We start from the raw sequence: 23101 nt of genomic DNA, 5'->3' as shown, positions 1-23101 counted from the left end.
GATCTTTAAGAGTTCTTTGTGTATTAAGAATACTAACCTGTTGTTTGTTATACTTTGTATTCTGCAGGACCTCTTTTCTAGTTATAGTTGTTCAGCTCTGAGGCTAAGAATCCAAGGTTGTTCCTTGCTGCCCCCTTTTCCCTGTTTTGTGGTGTGTCTGCCATGAGCACCGGCCGCAGAAGAATTTCCCTCCACCGTGACCACCGTCTCTGCCATCTTTGGAGAAATTACTGGTGGTTTTGAGACAGTTGTTCTGTGCTTCCTTTAAACAAAATTTATTTGAAAGCAGAAGTGACTCTTCCAGGTATGCTATCATTGCCTAAACCGACTGTGTTAACTTTGTCCAAAAGCAATATTTGGTTAATGGATTTTAAGTCTAAGGTTTTGATCAGTCAGATAAATGGACATGTGGCTTTGAATATCTTCAGAATCTGATACCACCCCATTTGACTAGGAATTATTTTCTCTAGCTCTCAAAGAAGGTAAGTTTTGGTGTTTTTTTTTCCTGCTCCATTCAATTTGTCTTAGATACTTTAATAGTGTAATTGCTAGGAAAAGACAGAATCAGACCAAGCCTCGCATAATGGGTTAAAAATCATATAAGGAGAAAGAGCATTTGTGTCCTATAAGCTGATGCCAAGGCGTGGGGGTGGGATACGTGTGGGCACAGTGGTTGATGTCTACAAGGACTTGATCCACGGTTCTGAGGTTTTCAGATCTAGATTATGATGACAACCTTTCACATGAGGGGAAATTTTTGATGATCAAAGAATGAGAGCTGAACAACTCTTCAACTATATTGAAGTAGTTTACGGCCTATCTGCAGGAAACACAGTGTGTTTGTTTGCTTGTTTAAATTTTCCTCTGTCTATTCGGTAAGGTTCCTTCTTCTTAAAAACTTCTTTGACTTATGTTTGTAAATAAGCTTAATGTTTGTATGGGAATTTAGAATTGTTTGGAAAATACATAGTAAAATATAAGTGAATTTCAAATTCTAAGATAATCTGCACCACAGAAAAATGACCTTTAGTCAAACTGGACATGTTCTCAAGCTATGAATCTTTAAAAATAAAACTTTATCCTTTTTTAGTACCTTGGCACCATTGACAGTCTGTTGTGAAGTTAAATATTCTGGATGGCAATTATATTTCCTAATATTCTATGCAAAACCAGTCCTTTTGGGGGGGATATTATTCTTAAATTTGACTGTTAGATAGTATCACTGCATGAATACAGTTTGCTGGAGTGGATCCGACATTCATTTAAGTCTTGTTCTTTATGAAATATGTTGGTGAAATTTTCTGCAGCACTGATTAACATTTTGTGCTAGATTTAAAAAACTGGATTTAAACATTATGTATACTTTCTACCCAAATTTACCTCAAACCTGAAAAGGCCCCCCCCAAAATAAGCAAGATTTTAGAGTAGGTCAAATATGTATTACACATAGACTAATATGTTTCCCATTTTAAAAAATGGCTCAGTGAAATTAAGGTTGAACTCTATAAAATTTCTGGGTTTGCATGTAAAAAAGGTTGAATACTGACATTTTCATGTCATGCAATCTAAAATCTTTCTTTTGTGAGGTTATTGGCAAAACAATTTGTCATGAGTGAACAACTGGTTATTTTTTTCTCATCTTAAACTTTATGTTTTAAAATATTCATTTCAATATTAGAGTAATATAGGCATCTTCCAAAAAATATGAGAAAATGTTATAGGCCATTTTTTCCCCCACAAAATTTTTCCAGTTTATTTTTATTCTATGAGCTGTCTCCCCAATTAGATTTTAATCATCCAGGACAGGTACCTGATTGTATAGTTCTTGCTAATGCCCCATGTCACTTAAACATAAATGTGACCCCTGGCAGTGTGTTGAGTACAGAGGCCCCTCAGTCAATATTCGTGGATGGCCCAGACCACAGTGTGATGAAATTTGCTAAAGGTAACTTAAACTGTTGTCAATGACATTGGGTTTCAGATTAATTTGACCTTTTCAGTTTCTCATTTAATTTTCTTGCATGTAGATGAAATGACTTACAAAAGCACTTTTGAATCTGAAATCTCTTTTTTTCCTTCTGCATTTCAGAATTTAAGGAGTATTTTATGACCCTCACGACACAATCAATGCTGTTGTTGGCTGCTTTTATTGAACTTGGCCTGTTAATACTCCTTATTTAATAAAAACAGTTGATCCCAAGTATGTGCAAAGCACTATCTAGGGACTGTTGTCCATTGCCATAAGTCAATAACATTATTTTCTTTCTTCTCCATGAAAAAGTCAGATGCCAATATCAAATACATATTTATGAATAATATTTATCTTTAACATTGTTATTTAAAAACAGTAGTAGATATATTAAGTACCTACTGTGTGGTGAGCACGGTTCTAAGTGTGTTAAAGTTATTATCTCATTTAATCCTCACACAATCCTGAGGGGAAGGAGTATTATTCTTGTTTTTCAAATAAGGAATCCAGGCTTAGAGAATTTATTTGTCTAGCGGAGATAACAGAGCTTGGTAAAGCAGCCAGGTCTGGAACAAAATCCAGCTTCTAAATCCAGCTAGGTCGCCATCATGGGGAAAATCACAACTTTGTTGGACTTTCTTACAAAGACTTTGCTGTTTAGTGTTGTTTCTATTTTGAGGTGCACATTGGGGGTTGGGGTGGGCAGAGGAGGGGCAGACCATGCCGCACAACGGGGTGTCCCGATGAGCAGTGAGTGGAGGCTGGAGGCCGGCCGGCACTCTCCCCTCACAGTCTACTGGCGAAGGGTTGCTTCCAATGGGAAGAAGAAGTGTTTTTTCCCAATTAGCACAAAAGTTCCCAAAGTGCTCACCTTGGTCTGATAGGCATGGCTTTCACTTTGGTGCTTAAGGACTACTGAATGTCACAAAATATTTTTTCAAACATAAACACATATTCAAAGTGGTCACAGGCACAGCCTGCATAGTATGGCAGCCAACCAATTGGAAGGGATGCCAACCAGTGGCACATGGGCAGGGTCTTTCCTGGGTGCCTCCCTAAGACTCTCCTACTACCCTGCCAGGGGCTCTCTCTTTAGCAGTTGGGTGGAGCGAGGTGGCAGGTGGCAGACCTGGGGGAGGGGCCGAGGCAGGGGTGACTGTAGAGACTCAGTTCAGTGGCTATTGAACAACTGGTATGGAATTAATATTTTAACCATCAATCTGGCCTTGCTGGTTGGTTATGTGTACAGGGTGGTTATTAATTCTGCCCGCCCCCTACCACACAAAGTCTCATCCTTTCTTTCTCCCTTTCCTTAGCTGTCAGCATAGAGTTTAAGGACAAGAACACAGCTTAACTTCCGGTTCTGGGAGATAAGGGTCATGGTTAATACTTACTGAGAACTGAGTATTACATCTTCCCACCAACCTTTGGGATGAGCACCATTTCAAAGGAGGAGGACATAGAGGTTAAAGAACTTGCCCCCGGTCAGCAGCTGGGAAGTGAAAGAACAGGCTTCCAACCCAGGTCTGCCTGGGTCTTGGGGCAATATTGCCCGGGACTCCTGCCGCCAGGCCTCCCTCATCCCTCCCCATCCCTCACGTCTGCATCGCAAATCCCTGGGTCAGGACGTGAGAAGCAGAGAATCCACAGGCAGGTGGCAGCCCCAGAGGGGCAGGACCAGGAGGAGGTGCTCAGAGATGCTGCTCCCTCTCCTTCCCTGGGCCCCAGGCTCCAGGAAGTAGACAGAAATGAGCACCAACGGCATCACTTTCCAGTTTCAGTTCCGAATGAGTGGCGAGCAAGGGTTTTTAAAGTTTTTAATATGTACTTGGAGAACGATGGTTTTGTTTATAAGAAAAAATGTGAAGCATTCCCATGTTTCTCTGAGAGATTCTTGTTAAACTTTTGTGCAGCTAGTAAATGAAGTCATTGTTTGTTCTCTGGAATGGAAAGCACGCCTAAAGTGTTGCTCGGGCCCTGGGGCTAGGGATGCGACTGGGTCCACGGTCACTTTGGCCTCATCTCTTCAACTCCCTGAGTGTCATGATTCTTGGGTGTTAAACAGAGGGTCTGGGCTAGTTCTCTGGGAAGGTGGGATTTGGCTGCACGCTCTTGGATACATTTTCTCCCCTATTTGAACCTGTTTTTGTATTGTTGTTGGTTTTTTTGTGTGTGTGTGTGTGTGATTATTCAGTTACTCATAAGAAAAGGAGAGGGTTTTATACAGTGACTGGGACACATGGTATCAAAATTGTGTCTCCGCTACAGTAAGGTGTTGGTTTAGAAATTAGTTAATTAGTTAATGCAGGGCTTGTAGATCTCCAAGTGGGCTGAGTACTTTAAAATCCCATTCCTATTTATGAACTCATCACTTTTGGTTCAAGATCTGTTCTGCTGTGACCGAAACTTCTGGACAATTGTCGGTGTCGGCACTTTGCTCAGTGCATTTAGTAAGAACGTTGCTAGTGTAGACTCAGACTTAGTTCCCTTAAAAGCCTGGGTGCCTTTGGTTTCATTTTTTTCACATTAATTGCTCCTCCTAATTGAAGCCTTAGTGCCGTTTCTTTGGGTTATTAATCACTGACATGAGAATTTGGTGTGTTCTCCTTCTTTGTTCAGGTCTATTCATTTCCTGGTAGAGCTTTCACTGTGTGCCCTGAACTGTGTAAGGTGCTAACAGTGGCCCCCAAAAGTACAATTTTATGTTCAATGAGGTGATAATCTTATTGGCGCAAAAAGCCTTACACATGGAACAGTTAGGGAACAAGCAAGAACAATCCATGGTGGAAGTTTTGATTGCATTTGTTTTATGGCTAGGATCTAAAACAAAGGGCTGGATGGAAAAAGGAGAAGGGATTAGTCCAGGAACATATGTGCATAACCCATAAACACAGACAGCAGTGTGGTGAGGGCCAGAGGGAAAGGGGCTGGGGCTGGGAGGAGGTGGGCAGAGGAGGTTGAAAATGGGGACATCTGGATTAATGTCAACAATAAAAATAAAGTTAAAGACAAATAAAAACCACGGATTCTTCCAGGTAGTGGAGAAGTAAGACTATGAAAGCTAAGCAGCCCAAAGGTGAAGCGAATGGGCTCAGAAGGGAATGTGGGGCATGTGGGTTCATGGAAGCCCTATGGTTTGGCGCCGGCTTCTCTGTGGTGGGTTCTGACTCTTTCTGCCTCAGACCCTGTCCTTCCTATGCAGGACCCTGGATGCATTTGAGCAGTTTCCCCACTGCCCTTTGGTGTCCTCTGATGCCACCACCGTTACATCACCCTCTTGCTAAGTGACTAAAGGGAACCACAATTTGAAATAAAAACAAAAGATGAAAATGGTGACTTAGACGTGAGGAAGGAAGGAAGGGTCTCTGTAGAAAACCATATTTAGATTGGAAGACATATACCTCCAGATGGAAGGGGACCCTGCTTTTAGGGGTTGCTAGGAGAAGGTCAACCTTCTGTCAGAGCAAATAAACAAGGCCACCATCACCATATGTCCAAGTACGTTAACTTAGGGAATTTAAGCAACACTGATGTTGACATCTTAACCCAGTAGGGTATTGAAGGACGATTACTCTAGAATAACTATTCAAAAGGTATTCAGTTATAAGGTTGAAACTGAAGATACCACGAGAAGATAATTGTTCTTTCGGCAGAAAATTTCCAGGCACAGATTTATCTTTGACGGCGTGACCTGCCAAAATCCCTGCTCTGCGGCCCATCTGATAAAGGTCAGCGATGGAAGACCCAAACAAGTTCACGTACACACCTACGTGGCAAACACAGCCAAACTGTTTTTCCAACCCAAACTGCACCGTTTTCTTAAAGCTTGAAAAGCACTAAGCAACATTTCCCTGTCCTGTGTATAAAGTTCTCTTTTTTTTTCTCCCACTGGCGACCCATTAGTGTTGTTGCTGAAAACCAGTTAAGATAAATGTGATGTGCCTGTGTCTGTTGTTTTTTTTCTTTCTGTCTTTGACCCTTTCTTTTAAACACCTCTAACAAAATTCTCCCACTTCTGAACTGAGAAGGAAACAGGAAAGGGAGACTCTGAATTGTCTTTCAAATGGTCTTAGTGAAAAAGGAGATAACTCAGAACCACTTTATGATGATGATGAGTTTGGGTTTACAAAGTCATAAGTATTTTCCCAATGACTGCCTTCAACTGTAAAATAGGTAGAAAACATGCCAAACCTAACTGCCCCAAATGTGTAGGCCTCCAAATCTTTTTTGGTAGCATTATTATGATTATGAACAGAAATAGCAGTGATAAAGATCAAACCCATTGGTGGGGGCAGTTGTTTAGAATGAGCAGAATTAATGTTCCTCCTCGCTCGCTCGCAGCTGTGTCCAGCCCCGTTGTTTTTATGCTCTCATTTTCCTGGCTGGGGGCCCCCTTCATTAAATAAGAAAACGAGGTGGGGTGGGTCAGAGAAAGAGCAGGCTGACAGGGAGATGGGCTTGCCTCCAAGCATCATCCACTCCGCTGATGTTTTAAAGTAGTTTGGTTTGTAGAAGTGCCTGTCCTGACATATAAATCATTGTTAATTTCACCATGAAACTGGCCAGAGAGAGATTTTGTTTGAAAGAGACAATGCATTTGGAGAATCATGAGCTCTGGGCTTGGAAGCGCGGGGCTCCAGAGCTGGGCGGCCAGACCTGAGCAAGCCATGCTCTTCCGTGGCCACAGCGCCAGGTTGTGACTGCTGTTGGTGTGGCCAGCGCTTCCTCTGCATGGCCATTTGCTCGTGGTTGTGGTCTCCTCATCCCACTCTTCTCTCAGGCTACCCTGGGCTGAGTGGCATTAACATTGCCAGTTTGTTTTACACTCAGGGTGAACTTTGTCTTGGACAAACATTGAGCTAGTGCTTCCCTCTTTTTATTGATTTCCTAACTGAAGGGGAGAGGGCTGGGAAGGGGGGCCAGCCAGCTGGTCACAGTGGGGGAGATGCCTAGCCCCACCGCCATCACCCTAGACCAGCACTGTGCTTCCCACCATTCCACACGGCCCTCTTCTTTGTGTGTGTGTGTTTTGTTAATTCTCACGCGAGGATATTTTTAGAGAGAGTGGTAGGGAGGGAGAGGGAGACGGAGAGGGAGAAGGAGAGAAACATCGATGTGAGAGACACATCAATTGGTTGCCTCCTGCATGCACCCTGACTTGGGGCAGGGATCAAACCTGCAACCCAGGTACATGCCCTGGACCTGGAATCACTGCGCAGGCTAACACTCTAATCACTGAACAACACTGGCCAGGGCCCCATGAAGCCTTCTTTTCCTTCTTCTTTTTAAAAATGTATCTTCCCTCCCTTTCCCCATGCCAAGACTTAAAAGTTTCAAAGACTTCAAAAATAAAGTCTAAATCACCCCAGACTACTAACATAAAACGTTTCATCACATTTTCCGAAAGCAGAATGGCATATTAAGAAATGATTTTATTCTCATCCATAGTCTCTTTTAGGGATATAGAGACATTATCTCAAATTATTACCCCAAAGAGACACAGACAAGGGTTTTGTGCCGTTCTAGCTCTGATATCATTTTAGTTATTTTATTTCAATTCCCTTAAATTTCTTGGACAGTCATTTCCTTCTATATTTTCTTGTATCACTTAAAAATTACATTTTACTTTGTTAGGGTCCAAAGAATTGCATTGAAAAACTAAGAACTCATTGAAAAAAAAAATCCCATTAGCACAACTATAGTGATCAGAAGAAATTGGCTAATTTCAGTGTCTTTCTTTGGGCTCTTCATAGAAAATTGTTAAAATGTGTCTGCCATAAGTAACTGGCATTCTGAAATTGATTTAAAGCTGTGGTGAGAAAGAAAAACTACGTTCAGAAAAATTAAATCTTAGGTTTGGAGATATTAAAAAAAAAAAAAGCCCCGTGCCCAAAGGGGTCTCCATTACTGGCCCTCTTGTTCAGCTGTTAGAAGTAATGGGAAGAAGTAGCATAGCTGGTGTGGCGGGAGGGACACATGCTACCTTTAGCCATGATCATACTTTAAAGAGAAATTTTTTGTTACAATCTCAACTATTTATATGGGAAAGAGTACGTGTTCCCGCTCTCCTGTGGAAGCCGGTTCCCACTGGATGAGTTTGACAAAAATACCCACAAGCTCCTGGGCCACTTGTCTCCTCCATCTGACCTTGACCTTGCCAGACCCACTGCAGTCTTCTCCTTCATTTGGCTCCATGACCTCTTAGTTCCTTGAAAGTATTGGGGCTCATGGCCTGCACACATCTATTTCTGTGGCTGGAAGCATGTCCAATGTGAAGCAGGCCTGCCTTTTCTTGGCTGACTCTTACCTAACCCAAGAAGACAGAGATGTTGTCTGTATAGACCCCCAATATCTTGTAATGCAAACTGGAGACTGTTTATAAAGGACCTTGGGTTGGCCTAGGCAGGATGGTAGGGCAGGATGGTAGAGAGAGAGCAACAAGCCATTTCTATGGAAAGACGGAGTTGCCCATACATTGATCATGGACATGAAGATCTGATAAATTGCTATAAGGGTGTTTCAGAGATAAGCTTGATCCTTCAGAGTGATAAGGTGGTATGATCCAGAAATGAGAGAGTGATGAATTATGTCTATATGTATATATTGCAGCATATATCTATTCATTTAATCAGCAAATATTATTAAACTAGAGGCCTGGCGCACAAAATTCATGCATGGGTAGGGTCCCTAGGCCTGGCCTGTGATCAGGGCCAATCTTCCCCGGCTGCTGGCAGCTGGCCTCACCCCTGCTGCCACTGCCACCGGTCATCCTCTGTGTGTGAGATGACTGACATGGTGATTGGGGCGATTGGGGCCCCAGTGCTGCCTGCATCAGCTGCCACCCATCCCCGGTTCCCAGTTCCCCATCGGCAATTGCAGCCTGCCGACTGGGGGGGGAAAGACTGAGAGGTTGGCCAGCAGGCCTTTGATCTGGTGATCAGGGCCTGCAGGCTGGGGGCAGCTTCTGTGTTGAGTGTCTGCCCCCTGGTGGTCAGTGCATGTCATAGCCAACCGGTCGTTCCACTGTCTGGTCGATTTGCATAGTAAGCTTTTATATATATATATAGAGAGAAGAATTTTTGGGAAAAGTGTTAAGGGATAAAAAGATAAATCAGACCTCAAGGATCAGGAAACTTGGTTGGGGAAGAAAGATGAAAACAGCAAAGAAGACATTAAGTGGGATAAGACAGGGAGTCCACTTCTTGTCACTCCTCCCCGCTTGGTTTTCCTATTTATTAATGATTTTAAAGGATAGCAATATTACTTTCTGCTGCATCCTTACAGAAGTGGTATTTGAGTTTGGACTTTAAGAATGGCGGGATTTGGAGGTCAGAGGTGGCATCCAGGTGGAGAGAAGAGCAAGGAGAGTGGAAGAGTCCTTGGCATTGATGGGAAGAGGGAGAGATCGGTTCGGCTATAGCAGGTGACACGAAGCTGACGGTGGCAAATTCATTTTTTAAAAAAAATCTTTATTGTTGAAATTACAGATGTCCCTCTTTTTTTTCTCCCCCATTGTCTCCTTCCACCCTGTTCCTGCCCTGCCCCAGGCCTTTGCCACCCTACTGTCTGTGTCCATAGGTAATGCATATCTCTACATATAAAAGGCTAAGTGACTGACCATCTGTCCATCCAACTGTCCAACTGACCAACCGGCTGGTACATATGATGCACACTGGCAATTTAAAAATAAACGTTGAATAGCGATATTAAAATATTTTGTATTTTAATTTTATAATACTATATTATATATGTGATTTTGACATGTAATTTTTTGCAGTAATGTAATCACCATATGAATCTTTCTTCTAATTAATTTCCTTTCAATGTGCACAAATCTGTGCATGGGGCCACTAGTATGCGTATAAGATTTTTGTTTAATCTTTTCCCATCACCACCCCCCTTCCCTCTGAGAATCATCAGTCTGTTCCATTGCCATGCCTCTGATTCTATTTTATTCACCAGTTATTCTGTTCAATATATTTCTTATTTGTTTATTTTGATTTTTAGGTACAATTGTTGATAGGTATGTATTTGTTGACATTTTGTTGTTCATATTTTTTATCTTTATCTTTTTCTTCTTTCTCTTTCTAAAGAATACCCTTCAACATTTCATATCATATTGGTTTGATAGTGATAAACTCCTTTAGCTTTTTCTTGTCTGTGAAGCTCTTTATCTGACCTTCAATTCTAAATGATAGTTTTTGGTAATCTTGGTTGTAGATCCTTGCTATTCATCACTTTGAATATTTCTTGCCACTCCATTCAGGCCTGCATAGTTTCTGTTGAGAAATCAGCTGACAGTCATATGGGCATTTCCTTGTATATAACTAATTGCTTTTCTCTTGCTGCTTTTAAGATTCTGTCTTTGTCTTTTGCTCTTGGCATTTTAATTATGATGTGTCTTGGTGTGGTTCTCTTTGGGTTCTTCTTGTTTGAGCCTCTCTGTGCTTCCTGGACTTGTAAGTCTATTTCTTTTACCAGGTAGGGGAAGTTTTCTGTCTTTATTTCTTCAAATAGGGTTTAAAAAAAAAATATATATATATATATATATATATATATATATATATATATATATATATATATATATATTTATTTATTTATTTTAGAGAGGAATGGAGAGGGAGAGAGAGAGAGAAACAACAATGATGAGAGAGAATCATTGATAGGCTGCCTCCTGCACATCCCCTACTGGGGATTGAGCCTACAACCCAGGCATGTGCCCTTGATTGGAATCGAACCCAGGACCTTTCAGTCTGCAGGCCGATGCTCTATCCACTGAGCCTAACTGGCTAGTGCCTTCAAATAGGTTTTCAATATCTTGTGCTCTCTCTTCTTCTGGCACCCCCATAATGTGAATGTTTGTATGCTTGAGGTTGTCCCAGAGGCTCCTTACACTATTTTCATATTTTGAGATTCTTTTTCCTTTTTGCTCATCTGATTGGGTGTTTTTTGCTTCCTCATATTTCAAAAAGTTGATTTGAATCTCAGAATCCTCTACTCTACTGTTGAATCCCTGTATATTATTCTTTATTTCAGTCAGTGTATGTTTAATTTCTAACTGATCTTTTATAAGATTCTTGAGTAACCTTATAACCATGGTTTTGAACTCTATATTCAGTAGTTTGCTTTCTTCCATTTCTTTCTTCCATGTCTTCCATTTGTGACATGTTTCTTTGTCTCTGCATTTTGGCGCTTCCCTGTGTTTGTTTCTATGTATTGGGCAGAGCAACTATGTCTCCTTGAGTTTGCAGAGTGGCCTTGTGTAGTAGGTGTCCTATAGGCCTAGTGGCTCAGCCTCCTGTCACCTGAGCTGGGCACTCTAGGTGCATCCCTTTGTGGGCTGTGAGCCCTGTTGTGGTTGAGACTTGATTACTGTTGGTGTCCCTGGGAGGAATTGACCTCCAGGCCTATTGGCTGTGAGGATCAGTTGTGACTACAGTGCGAGAGCTGCTGTGCAAGAGATACCCCTATGGACCAGGACTTGTTTTAATGGGACTTTGGTGCTGAGTCTGCCCCTTGAGTGTGTCGCTTATGGATGTGTAGAGTTGTAATCTGGTATGGTTTGACACTGACCGCTGGGTACACTGGCTCTTGGGTCTCCAGGGAGGTGCAAAGTTAGCCACTGGGTGGGGCCACCCAGCAGGAGCTACAGAGAGATCTACAGATTCTTCCTCTTTGTATGGGGTTTGGAAGTTCTCAGATGAGGCCCAGCTCTGAAGCAAGGCTGGTTGGTGCTGGTGCCAGGTCTTGGGCACTTTATTGATAGGTTTGGGGCTCCCTGGCTCAGCTGCAGCTTGTTGAGATTTAGGCCTGAGTAAGGATAGGCCATTCATATGCAAAAGCTGCTGCACACAGCTTGGGTGGGGTTGTAAATTGGATGAGGTGGGGTCTCAGGGAATCACCAGGGTGGAGCAAACAGAAATGGCTGCCAGTCAGCCCTACGACCTAGTAAGTCCCAGCATAGGAACAATGATCCATGTGAGCACCTCCGTCTGGGAAAAAGCTGCCCCTGAGTTCCTGCCCCGATGCCAGACAGTCCAATTCCTCCTCTGTGTCCACCAGAGCCTCACCCAGCACTGGATCTCAGAGGAAGTTGGAGCTTGTAAGTTCAGTTCCTGGTGAGGGCCTTCTAAGAGGAATAGCTGTGTCTCCAGCAGCCTGTGTGTCACTGAGCCCCAATCCCCACTGGTTTTTACAACCCGTAGTTCTCACTGCCCGTAGGGACTTCTTTTCTCAACTCTGGGACCCTGGGTTGGGAGTCTGGTGTGGGGCTGGGACCCTTTGTTTCTCTGGGCGACCTCTGCAGAGGTGATCTCTCTCCTGATTAAAAAAGCGGCACATGTGGGTGCCAGACCAAACCGTTCCACGCCTCTGCACCTCCTACTAGTCTCAGTTGCTTTCTTCTTCTCTAGTTGTAGGACTTCCATTTAGCCAGCTTTCCAGTGGTTCTGGAGGACGGCTTTTCTGTATTTTAGTTGTAATTTTGATATGGTTGTGGGAGGCGGTGAGTACACTCGTTTCCTTATGCTGCCAGCTTCAAATCTCGGCAAATTTACATTAAAAGCAGCTAGTGGCCAGGGAAAAGGCATTTGGACTTTGGTCTTTGGACATGTGGAACCATAGCAGACATCAAAGCAGGATGCTGGCTAAGGCTGGGCTTCAGAGAGATTCACTGCAGTGGGGGGAAGCAACTGGGAGCTGGGAAGCCTGGATCAAGCAGGACCAGGGAGGAAGCGATGAGCTCCAGGTGAGGGGCTGATTCTGGAAATGGGGGCATGTCAGAGAGGAAGGAGAGGGGTTAATTTTGACCTGCAGAGGAACCATAGGAGGAGGGGGGCCCACCACAGAGAAGGTATTCAACAAGATAACACCTACAGAGAATTTGAGGAAGGTGGAGGAAGAAAGGACAATGGTACCCTTGGGACAACTGCTTGAGGGACCCAAGGAGGCCAAAGTCTGATTCCAAAGAGAGAAGGTGCCCTCGGCACCAAGTCCAGACTCAGCATGAAGCCTCTGGCACTAGAATGTCTGGGTTGCAATCTTGGGGCTGCCACTTGCTAGCTGGATGACCTTGGACAAGTTATTAACTGCTTTTGCCTCAGTTTCTTCATCTGTAAAATGGAAATAATGATAGTAACCACCTGATAGGGCTGTTGTGAGGATTAAGTGAGTTAGTAACATAAAGCTCTCAGAACAGAGCCTGGAAGTATATGTGTTTGCTATCATTAGGATGCTTTTAAAGAAGTTTCGTGAAGACAAGTATAAATGGGACTGGTTGGAATGAGTAGCAGAATCCAGGGAAGTTTATTTCTTTTAATTAATGGGAAATCTTTAAGCATGTTTGCAGTTGAGGGGAAGGACACATGGGAGAGGGGAAAAATGAAAGATGCAGAAGAGGGTTTGTTGGAGGTAAATTTAGACTCAGGCCGGAGGGTATAGGAATGAATGCACGGTGGAAACTTAATCTTGGAGGGAGGAATAAAGGCATCGCTTTGTAACTGGAATCAAATCTAGGCTCTTTCCTTGGGTCTTCAAAGCCCCCAGGAACTGGCTGCTGTCTGCCTCTCTAGTTATTATTCCTTCCATTCTTCCTACTGCCTTTTATACTTGTGTTTTCGATGCGCTGCCAGAATTGTTCCCACCTGGGCCTTTGCTCCAGCTGTTCCCACAGCGTCCGGTGCTCAGAAGCTTACTTGGCTGGCCCCTTTGTATCATCTAGCTCTCATTTCAAATCCGAGAAAACTGCCCAGCTAGCATGGCTCCGTGTGTGAGCATCGACCTAAGAACCAGGAGGTCAGGGTTCCGGTCAGGCACATGCCTGGTTTGTGGGCTCGATCCCCTGTAGGGAGTATGCAGGAGGCAGCCAATCAATGATTCTCCCATTGATTTTTCTGTCTCTCTCTCTCTCCTTTTCCCTTCTGTTCTATAATCAGTAAAAATATATTAAAAACATTTGTGAAAGCCTTCCCCCCCGCCATCCCATCTAACGCAGCCATCAGTGTTTATCCCGTTACCCACTTGTCCATCTCTTCGTTGCATTTATCACCACTTAATGCTTTCTTGTTTATTGGTTCGATGTCAGCCTCTCTTCACTAGCATACAAGCTCCATCGGGGCAGAGACCTCTTCTGTTTGGTCCTCAGTTTCCTTCACCCCTAACACATGGTAGGAGCTCAATGCAATGTCTGTTGAATGAATGAATGAATGAATGTATCTTTCTCTAATATGTGAGGAAAATGGAAGGCAAATCTAGGTGAATAAGGTATGTTTTGAAGTGAAGAGGAAGAGTTGAGGAAATAGAGCCATATTACTTTTCTTTTTCTGTAACCCATGAAATAAAATAGGTAGAAAGTCAGGCGGGTGGGATTGGAGCTCTGGGCTCAGAATGGACCTCAGAAGAATGTCTTAAGGAAGAAAGAGGAAGTGGAATAGTGGAAGAAGAGGAGACTGTGCTGTAGTTATGCCCCAGGGAATGGAGAAGACAGCTCTTGGAGAGGAGGCCTGAGAATTCCAGGACAAGGTGGGTGGGCAGGACTGAGAAGTTCTTGCTCTTGATGGTAGCTGTTCTCTCTCTCTCTCTTTTTTTTTTTGCTTTCTGTTCCCCTTTATCTTTTTTTGTAGATTTATTGGCCTCCTAGAAATAACAATGATTAACACGTTTGAACATCTACCATGTGCTGGGCACAGTGGTAAATTTGGCATGTATTTATTGCTCATTTTATCCACATGGCAACCCCTGAAGTGGGTGCCAGTAACTGTCCCACTTACAGCTGAGAAAATGGGGGCTTGTAGTGGTTAAGTCACTACCAGCGGGAGCGCCAAGAACCAATCCCAGGCCTGACCGCAGCACGCAGTGTCTTAAAAAAAAAAAATATATATATATATATATTTTTTATTATTTTTTTCTTTATTGATTAAGGTATTACATGTGTCCTTATCCCCCCATTTGCCCCACCCCTCTGCTCTTGCCCTCACCTCCCTAGTGCCTGTCGATTGATATTTTTTATTGTTGATACGATTGATATTTTTTATTGTTGATAGTATTACAGATGTCTCCCATTCCCCCCCATCCCCTTACCCACCCCTCAGGTAGGTCTTCACCCTCCCATTGCCTGTGCCCATGGGCTATGCATATAAGTATGTAAATCCTTTGGTTTATCTCTTCTTGTCCCCCCAATAGCACTGCTATCAGCGCTTTCCAGGCTGCTCCTCACCTGGGCCTGGCATCGAGCCTAACTGTAGCTTTGGACCCACAAAAGTAGAGGTGGAATAAAGAGGGGGTATTTACTGGCTCTAATCTCCCCAGATCCCCAACTCCTTGCCTCTGGCCTGGGAAGAGGTGGGGACTGCCCAGGGCATAATTGGTCTCTCCTTTGTGTGTTAATAGGATTCAGCTGCGATCCCATTAAGTCATCAAAGATAGCTCTCTGAAATCTTCCTGCTCTCAGGGATAATTGATCTGCTCAATTTCCCCACAATTTCTTGGGAAAATTTTAGTAATTTATATTTTTCTAGGGTGATTTGCCAGAAGGTGTTTATGTTGTCGTAGGTTTGCATGTGCAATTCTCTTAAACACGACTGTTTTTTTCATTCTTGGTTTTGTGTGTTTTAATTCTCCCTCTCTTCTTTCCAGTGTCAGAAGTATAAGAATTTTATTTTATTGTTTTTAAAGAAACAGTTTTCAGATTTACTTATTCTTTTTTACTGGTCTTTCTTTAGCTTCAAATTCTAATTTCTCCTAAAAATTTTGGATTCATTTTGCTCATTTCTGATTTATTAAAATAACATTAAATTGTGTGTAATAGAATTTAATGAGTAGTATTAAATGATATCAATATAATTATGTCATACATCATTATATATTATATATTTATTATATGTAATATATATTATATAGTATAATTATATAATTATATCAATATAATTGTTATCATATATTATATAACATAATAACAGGATATGTAGATAGAATTATGCAGCTAATACTTACTAGTACATAATTCATTGACATAATTATATAAAATATAGACATAATAGGTAATATGTAATATATAGTGATGTTATATATAAAAAACTTCATTAAGTCAGTTTCTTTCATGATGCATGGGTTTTAGTCTGAAGCATCTTCTTGAATGCTTTCAAGATAGTTTGACTATTACCATTGATTTATTCAATTTTAAAGGTTAGGTATATAAATATGTTAATTTTCAAATAAATATTTTATCTCTTTTTTCACATTTCATGGGATTATTATCAAATTATTTGTCCTTTTTTGGGGAAAATCTGTAAGTATATTATTCTCTGTGCCCAAGTTCATTTTGTAAATGGTTGATGAATAAATGAAAAAATTCTTTAGTTGAAAGATTTCGGGACCCCTACATCACTATCAAATGTAGATCATTGAATGCAGTCTTGATTCACTTCTAAAAGAGATGTATTGACATTTCCCACTATGATTGCCTTCTTATCAATCAAGTTCTTGTATTTCTAAATACTCTTTGCTTTATATGTGTGGCTGCCATGTTTTTTGTGACTGTCAGTTTATTGACTGTTATATGTGCTGCGCTCAGCCTGGCCCAGGGTGAACCTGAGTGGGGGTGGTGGGGGTAGTGGAGGATTAAAGAAGACAGACAAGAGAATAAAGCTGGTGCTAGGTGGGACACTGCTCTCGAATGGAGACACAGTGCCACAGCCTGCAAGCTGAGTCTTTATTTTATAGCCAGATTCCATGAGGCAAAGTAAGGGCGTGGTCAAGGTGTTTACAATATTCTTGAGGTTTCGAATCTACCCAATTACATGCATCTGAACTCTATCAAGCTTTGTTTTGGCAGCGCTTGCTGCACCTCCCGCAGCCCATATCACTCAGCTAGGTGGGACCACAGGTTCGGACCATAAGGTCAAGCTTACAACCATAGCCTTTGGCTATAATTGTGCTGAGAGGGCTTTGCCCTCTAAGCTGGGACTTGCACTTGGCTTTGCCACAAAAGGACCAAAGGACTGTGCCCTCTCATTGCCCGAGGCTTGAACCTGTCCAAACGCTGTAGCCACTCTCCACAGTTATACCTCCTTTGCTCCCTTCCTTTATTAATATCTAGTTACCTAAGCTAACAATAGGAAATTTGAAGTAGAAAGAAAGAAAAAAAAGTCAATGTTACACAAATGATAAATTTTTGGAATAATTCTACATTTATGTGGTGTGTGTTGGTGATTAAAAAAAAACACCCCATCATTTTAGGCTAGACTTTTTAGAATATTCACCACGCTACCACCATTCTGCATTTACCTTAAAAAAATAAAAATAAAATGCTTCCCCTAAGCTAGCTCATTTACTTACTAGCATAACTTGGCCGTTAAAGGTTTAGAATTGTTTGGAACCCGTACATTAAGTCAGGTTACAGTGATACAAAATTAGTAAAATTTGAGTTATTGCCAGAAATTGGTGAAGTTGCCTGTGATTTAAGGGCCAGTTTGTCAGGTTACCATCTGCAGATGCCGCTGTGGGTCAGGTGGGGGCAGCAGAGAGCCAGCTGAAGTCCACAGAAGGCAAGAAGGTCTGTTCCTCCCCTAGGATCCCAGGGCACAGGTGGAGGAGGCAATGAGTTAGGAAGTAGAGTCAAGGTTTTGATTCTGTGAGAGGATGGCAGGGAAGCAAAAGAGAAATACCACAAAGGTCAGAATGCAGGGGAGGCAAGGATTGAGGTAGGACTGATGTAAGTCAAGAGGTTGGTGGCCAAAGCAATAGTGCAGGAGAGAGAGGAAGTTGACTGGGAGGGTAGATAAGAGACGCCAGAGGGAAGCCTGCCAGCTTCACCAATGTTTCTTCCAGTGCCTTCCCAACACAGTGGCCAGGTCCCTGCTTGGTCCTGCTTGGCAAGGACCCAACACAGAACATGACCAGGTCATAGCAGATGGCTGCTTATCTCAAGACACACGTAGTCACCAGAATCCCAGCAGAAGCAAAGCCCTTTGTCTAGTCCCTTGGAACTAATGACAATCGAGTTTGAACCATGGAAGGCAGCTTGGAAGTGGAGACAGAGCATGGAGAAAGAAGGGCAAAGGGAGACTACATGAAAGAGTTCTTGGAAAAGAAGGAAATTTGAGTCAGGCTGTGGAACATAAAACCATTGCCACAGATTTTCTTGAGAAATGGATGGAAATTGTTCAGTTAGTGACGACACCAACCATCAGAGATCGGTGCCCACACTTAGCTGTGCTGGAGGCAGCTTAAATGCCACTTCAGGAGTAATGAACCACTCTCGGCCTTTACCTTCCAGTCTGTAAAATGGGAATTAAAGTGGTTTCTGACAATGTTTCAAAACAATTTTTTTAGGGTTAGAACAGAGAGTATGACTGACAGTCCAATGGTCTGTGAGAGGGTGACTGTGAATGGGTGCAAACACTCAGAGCATTTTATTAATGAAGTTCAGGGTGTCCAGTTGTTTATACACCTAGTAATACTGCCTCAGTTTGCATTGCTCTGTTGCATTGTTTGCAAATCTTTGGAGTGATTACCCAGTATTTGTTCTCTATTGTTTGAAATGCTCTTTTCAAAGCTGAATATAGAACTTCAGTCCCTGCTGGCTTTGTTCTTTTCCACTTGGCAAAGGTTGATTGGTTTTATTTTTCTTTTGGCCTGTGTTTCTTAGCGGCTTGAAATGAGCATGGCTTTTTTTGTTTACTTCTTTACCCACATTGTCAATAATAGAATCGCTCTGGGAACAGGATGCGCAGTGTAATTTCTGCAGCAGAGTTTGCGAAGGGAGGAGGCCTTGGTATATATTTGGAATAGTGTATTGTCTTAGCTTTATTTTCTCAGATGTTGGAACTGTTTCTTGGAAGTTATTCTTTTCACTAATGAAAAGTCACACATTCTCTTAAGCAGTACTGCCAAACATGGCAAACCTGTAGAAAATGGATGAAAAATATGTTAAAGTAAATGAAATGGAGAAAAAAACAACAACAGGAAGTAAAGGCATAGAAATGATAATACAGGAAGCTGGCTATGTTGTGGTCTGGTTTGATTGTATATGGGGTGTCTCAAAAAATGTATACACACACTTTGAATAATGATGACGGCAGTGTTTATTAAAATACAGTTCACGTTCATTCAGCAACTATCAGCTGTTATAGTGTGTATACATTTTTGGGGACACCCAGATATGTGCATGAGGTACATGAGTGGGGGTGAATGGGCCAGATTTATACAAATGATGAAGGAAAATTAATTCAGCCCAGGGCTCTCCACTCTTCACCAGGGAGGCCTTCTGGGGGCCCGGGGACATGAAGGTCGGCGACCCACTGTGGGTTCTTGGCTTCATGCAGGAAAACATTCAAATTCAAGCCACATAGAGGTTAAGGTGGGGGTGAGTTTATTTGTGAAACAGTGAGACAGAGAGCGGGCTACTCCACAGACAGAGCAGCGCCCCCTTTAGCAGAAGTTGCTTCCTTTCTTGAGGTTCATTTAATCAGGGAAGAGGGTAGTCAAAGAGGGGAAGGAATATTCAGCATCTTCCTGGGAAAGGGGTGGAGCTTCCTCAGAGGAGCTCCTTTGGGCATTTTGTGCCCTTACATGGGTTTTCTGTTTCTGCTTCTGGCGGCTCAGGGAGTGTCATCGAGCATGCTAATGTGTTACAGTGAGCGGATAAGGACACCCTGTTGGGCTGAGCTGGTCCCTGCGGGGGTTTAGGCCATAAATTCCATGAGGAGTGGTCTTCCTTCCTCTTGACAGCTCCTGTAGTTTTTATGGATGGCAGCTGTTTTGTCCTATACCTGATATCATAGTTGCACATTAGAATCACCTGGAGATTAAAAAAAATATTTCTGGGTCTCTCTCCAGAAATCAGAACATGGGAGGGTGTGGTGTAGGCATAGATATTTGTAAAGACTCCTCAGCTGATAGCCAAGATTGAGACTTACTGATAACTAACAGAAAATCACTTCGTAGAAGTGTCTCCAGCCAAGGGGTTTCTGCCTAGAACCAGACTCCAGCCAACACACATTTGTGGACTTGATCTAGTGTTCTATAGGCCACCGGTTTGGGCACTGCTCCCCACTGTCTGGCTCTTGCTCACTTTCAAAACAAAACACAGCTTTTCTTCAGTTGAACTGGAGCACTTAGGATCCTCCGGAAATGTTGAATAAAATGATCTGAAGTAGCATCGACTGCCTTTATTTCAAATGTAGTAAAAAACATATTTTTTCAAAGGTCCTGATTCAGATGTGAAAAGATTGTTGTTTGAGTGTGGATGACAAGTCTGTTTTGTATCTCAAGGGCCTTGGAGCAGCCATCTTTCCCTGTGCAGTTCAAAGGATGCCACATGTCTCATGTGACCCGCTTCCTTCCTTAGACATGGCCTAAAACTCTCCTTAGGGAAAAAAATCATACTATAGGTAACTAACAGACCTATAGACTTGTTAATTTATTTTCTATCGGTTAGAATTTTGGTCTATTTGGTTTACTACGATGTGCCCCACACCTAGAACGAAACCTGCCACATTGTGGGCACTCATCCATTATTGGATGGAAAACATGGTGTGTGTGTGTCCCGATAATCTCTAAAATCCTATCCAAATAACTGGGTTTGCCTTGCTTCTCTGTAACCAAATCTTGGCCGAAAGCCCTAGACTCCCCGGGGTGGAACTTCCTATCTTAGGGAGAACCCAAGGCTCTGTGGCCTGTGGTGCAACCTTGTCACCTGTCTGTCCTGCCCATCTGGAGCTCTGCCAACTTCCTGGGATGGTGGCTGGTCACTTCCTTGTCCGTGTTCAGTCAGCCAGTTGGGGGTCTCTGTTTGAACCCCTCCTCTCTGGATCCATCTGCTGGCTGAGACCTCATGTGGGTTCACGTTCTTACTTTCCCCTTAAGCCAGCATCCCGCTCTGGCCAGGTGCTCAGCTCCTGGAATTTTGATATATTGGTCAATCCCAGTCCTGCCTGAGCATCCCCTTGAACATCCTTAATTATACACCAGGCTGGCTCAGATCACAGGAATAATGATTCTTTCTAAGGTGGCAGTGGAGTGTGTGGGGTGGGGAAGACGCCTCCGGGGGACTGGACCGTGGATCTGAAATGACTGATGAGGCCTTGCGGCCAAAGCCTCCCAGGGCCCTGCTGGCCCTAATGGGGGATGGGCAGCCGGAGATGGGAGAGGGTCCTGTTTCTCCTCTGGCCTCCCCTAACCCTGACCCTAAACCCTAACCCCAGAGCCAGAGCTCTGGCTGTTGATCTTGTGATATAGAAGCTTCTGGAAGCAGGACTGGGAGTGGAAACTGGACGTTGTTCCTGGACCATTTCACAACACTTTTCTCCAGGAAAGGAAAAAAAAAGCCTCAAAAGCCTCGTTCTCTTCAGCCCCAGTGTTACATAACCTAACATTTTCCTTGCTGGTTGAAAGAAATACCCTTTCTTTGCCTAAATAAATAAGACACAAACTCTGGGGCCGGCTGCTTCCTCTGCTTGAGCGCTTCCTAGGGACCTGGCTGTTTTTGTGGCCTTCACGGTGGCCCACAGCTCACCTCGGTCCTTCTGGGCGTGTGGGTGCCGGGAGCCGGTCCATGCTTGCTGTTTCAAGGGACCTGGCATATATGGCATACTGTTCTTAATATGTTTGCTCACCTTCTTGGTGCTGTGTTTTAACCAAGGTCACCTCTCCGAGAAAGGTTGAATCCCAGGTAGGGATTTTCCCCTGAAGTTAGGGAGGGAATAAAACCCCTCAACTAAGTGCCAGGCGGGTAATTAATCCCTTTAACTACGAACAATCATGCTTAAACTACATAATCTTTTCTCCCTGGAATGGAGATAAGAAACGCCCTAACCTTTGTAATAGAGATTGATAGGATTGAATCAACTGGTATAAATACAGTTGTAACAAGACAGAAACACTCAGAACTTAGAACAGAATCAAGAAGACAGAACTCATGAGACAGAATTCAGAAGACAGAACCTACACGGAGCCTGGAAACAGAAGAACTTCGCTGGAGAGAACATGGCAATAGATCCTGGACTGAACCTGACTGTGGAAATTGGCAGGAGAGCCTGACTAGAACCTGGTGACTGAACCTGGCTGGAGAATCTGGACAGAGCCTAGCAAGAGAACATGGCCACTGAACCTGGCTGGAGAATCTGAGCAGAACCTCTCTGGAGATCCAGACCAGAACTTGGCTGGAGATCCGGGCTAGGCTGCTGATCAACTGAACGCTGTCTCCATGTCATTCCTTCTTCGCCGACTCCGTCCACACCTTTGGGGACCCCTGGACCTGCTGGGGCTCGACCCCGGCATGTGGGTTCTGCCAAAACACCTTCTAAACGTCCCAACAAGCCGCTCACACAGACCCATGGGTAGTGCCTCCACTCTGAAAGGCAGGCTCAGTGCAGGGTCGCCGCTCCTTCCATCTCCTAAGTGCGCAAACGCCACAGAGAGACCTGAGAAATGAAATGGTTAAAAAATCTAGAGACTGCCCTAGCCGGTTGCTCAATGGTTAGAGTGTGGGCCCATGCACTAAAGGGTCGTGGGTATGATTCTAGTCAAGGGAGCAAACCTTGGTTGCAAGCTCTATCCCTGCCTCAGTCAAGTGCAGGAGGGAGACAGCCAATGGATGTGTCTCTCTCACATCAACGTTTCTCTCTCCCTCCCCCTCCCTTCCATGCTCTCTAGAAATCTATGGAAATGATATCCTCAGGTGAGGATGAACAACAACAACAAATCCAGAGGGACAAACACGCACAGGCAGGTCAGCTGTCTGTCTTTAGAGGAAACCTAGTAACGTGGTATTCGACCCTTTATCTCTTAGTACAGGTCTTTGACTTTCCCATGGAGCGTTTGATAATTTCCCGGTGCCTAAATACCTCGTTCCGTAGTCTGTCGTTTGATTTGTTCACCCCTTGGTCTTCACTCTCTTTCCTTTGTTTCCCTGTTTGAGAAAAACACATTGCACCTTGACCTGACCTGCAGAGGCTGAGCTACTCCATGCTCTCAGACTGCGGCTTCCACCTCGCATTCCCCTGAGGAAGAAGCGCTAGTGGTGGAGAGGGAGGGATAGAGGTGGATCTCTGGGGGTGCCGTCCATGCATTACTCACTCTCAGCTCCAGGGCTGCTGCAGGTCCAACCTGGTCATCGCTGAATAGACCTAAGTG

The 23101-nt window shown here is 43.4% G+C and overlaps 1 protein-coding gene across 2 annotated transcripts in view; it reads left to right on the top strand.

The window, feature by feature from the left end:
* The first annotated feature begins 391 nt into the window (after positions 1-391).
* ESR1 (estrogen receptor 1) overlaps positions 392-23101 on the top strand; it is a 332293-nt gene continuing 309583 nt past the window's right edge. The window contains exon 1 of one of the 2 annotated variants that reach the window (XM_059700044.1): positions 392-482. The gene's annotated coding sequence lies outside the window, so the exon portion shown is untranslated. The remainder of the gene's footprint in view (positions 483-23101) is intronic. The other variant, XM_059700045.1, reaches the window with a different exon arrangement.

The sequence above is a fragment of the Myotis daubentonii genome, chromosome 6 (assembly GCF_963259705.1).
Source record: "Myotis daubentonii chromosome 6, mMyoDau2.1, whole genome shotgun sequence".
NCBI classification, from domain to species: Eukaryota; Metazoa; Chordata; class Mammalia; order Chiroptera; family Vespertilionidae; genus Myotis; species Myotis daubentonii.
Note: the sequence above shows the minus strand (reverse complement) of the source record. Positions and strands in the feature narration are given on the sequence as shown.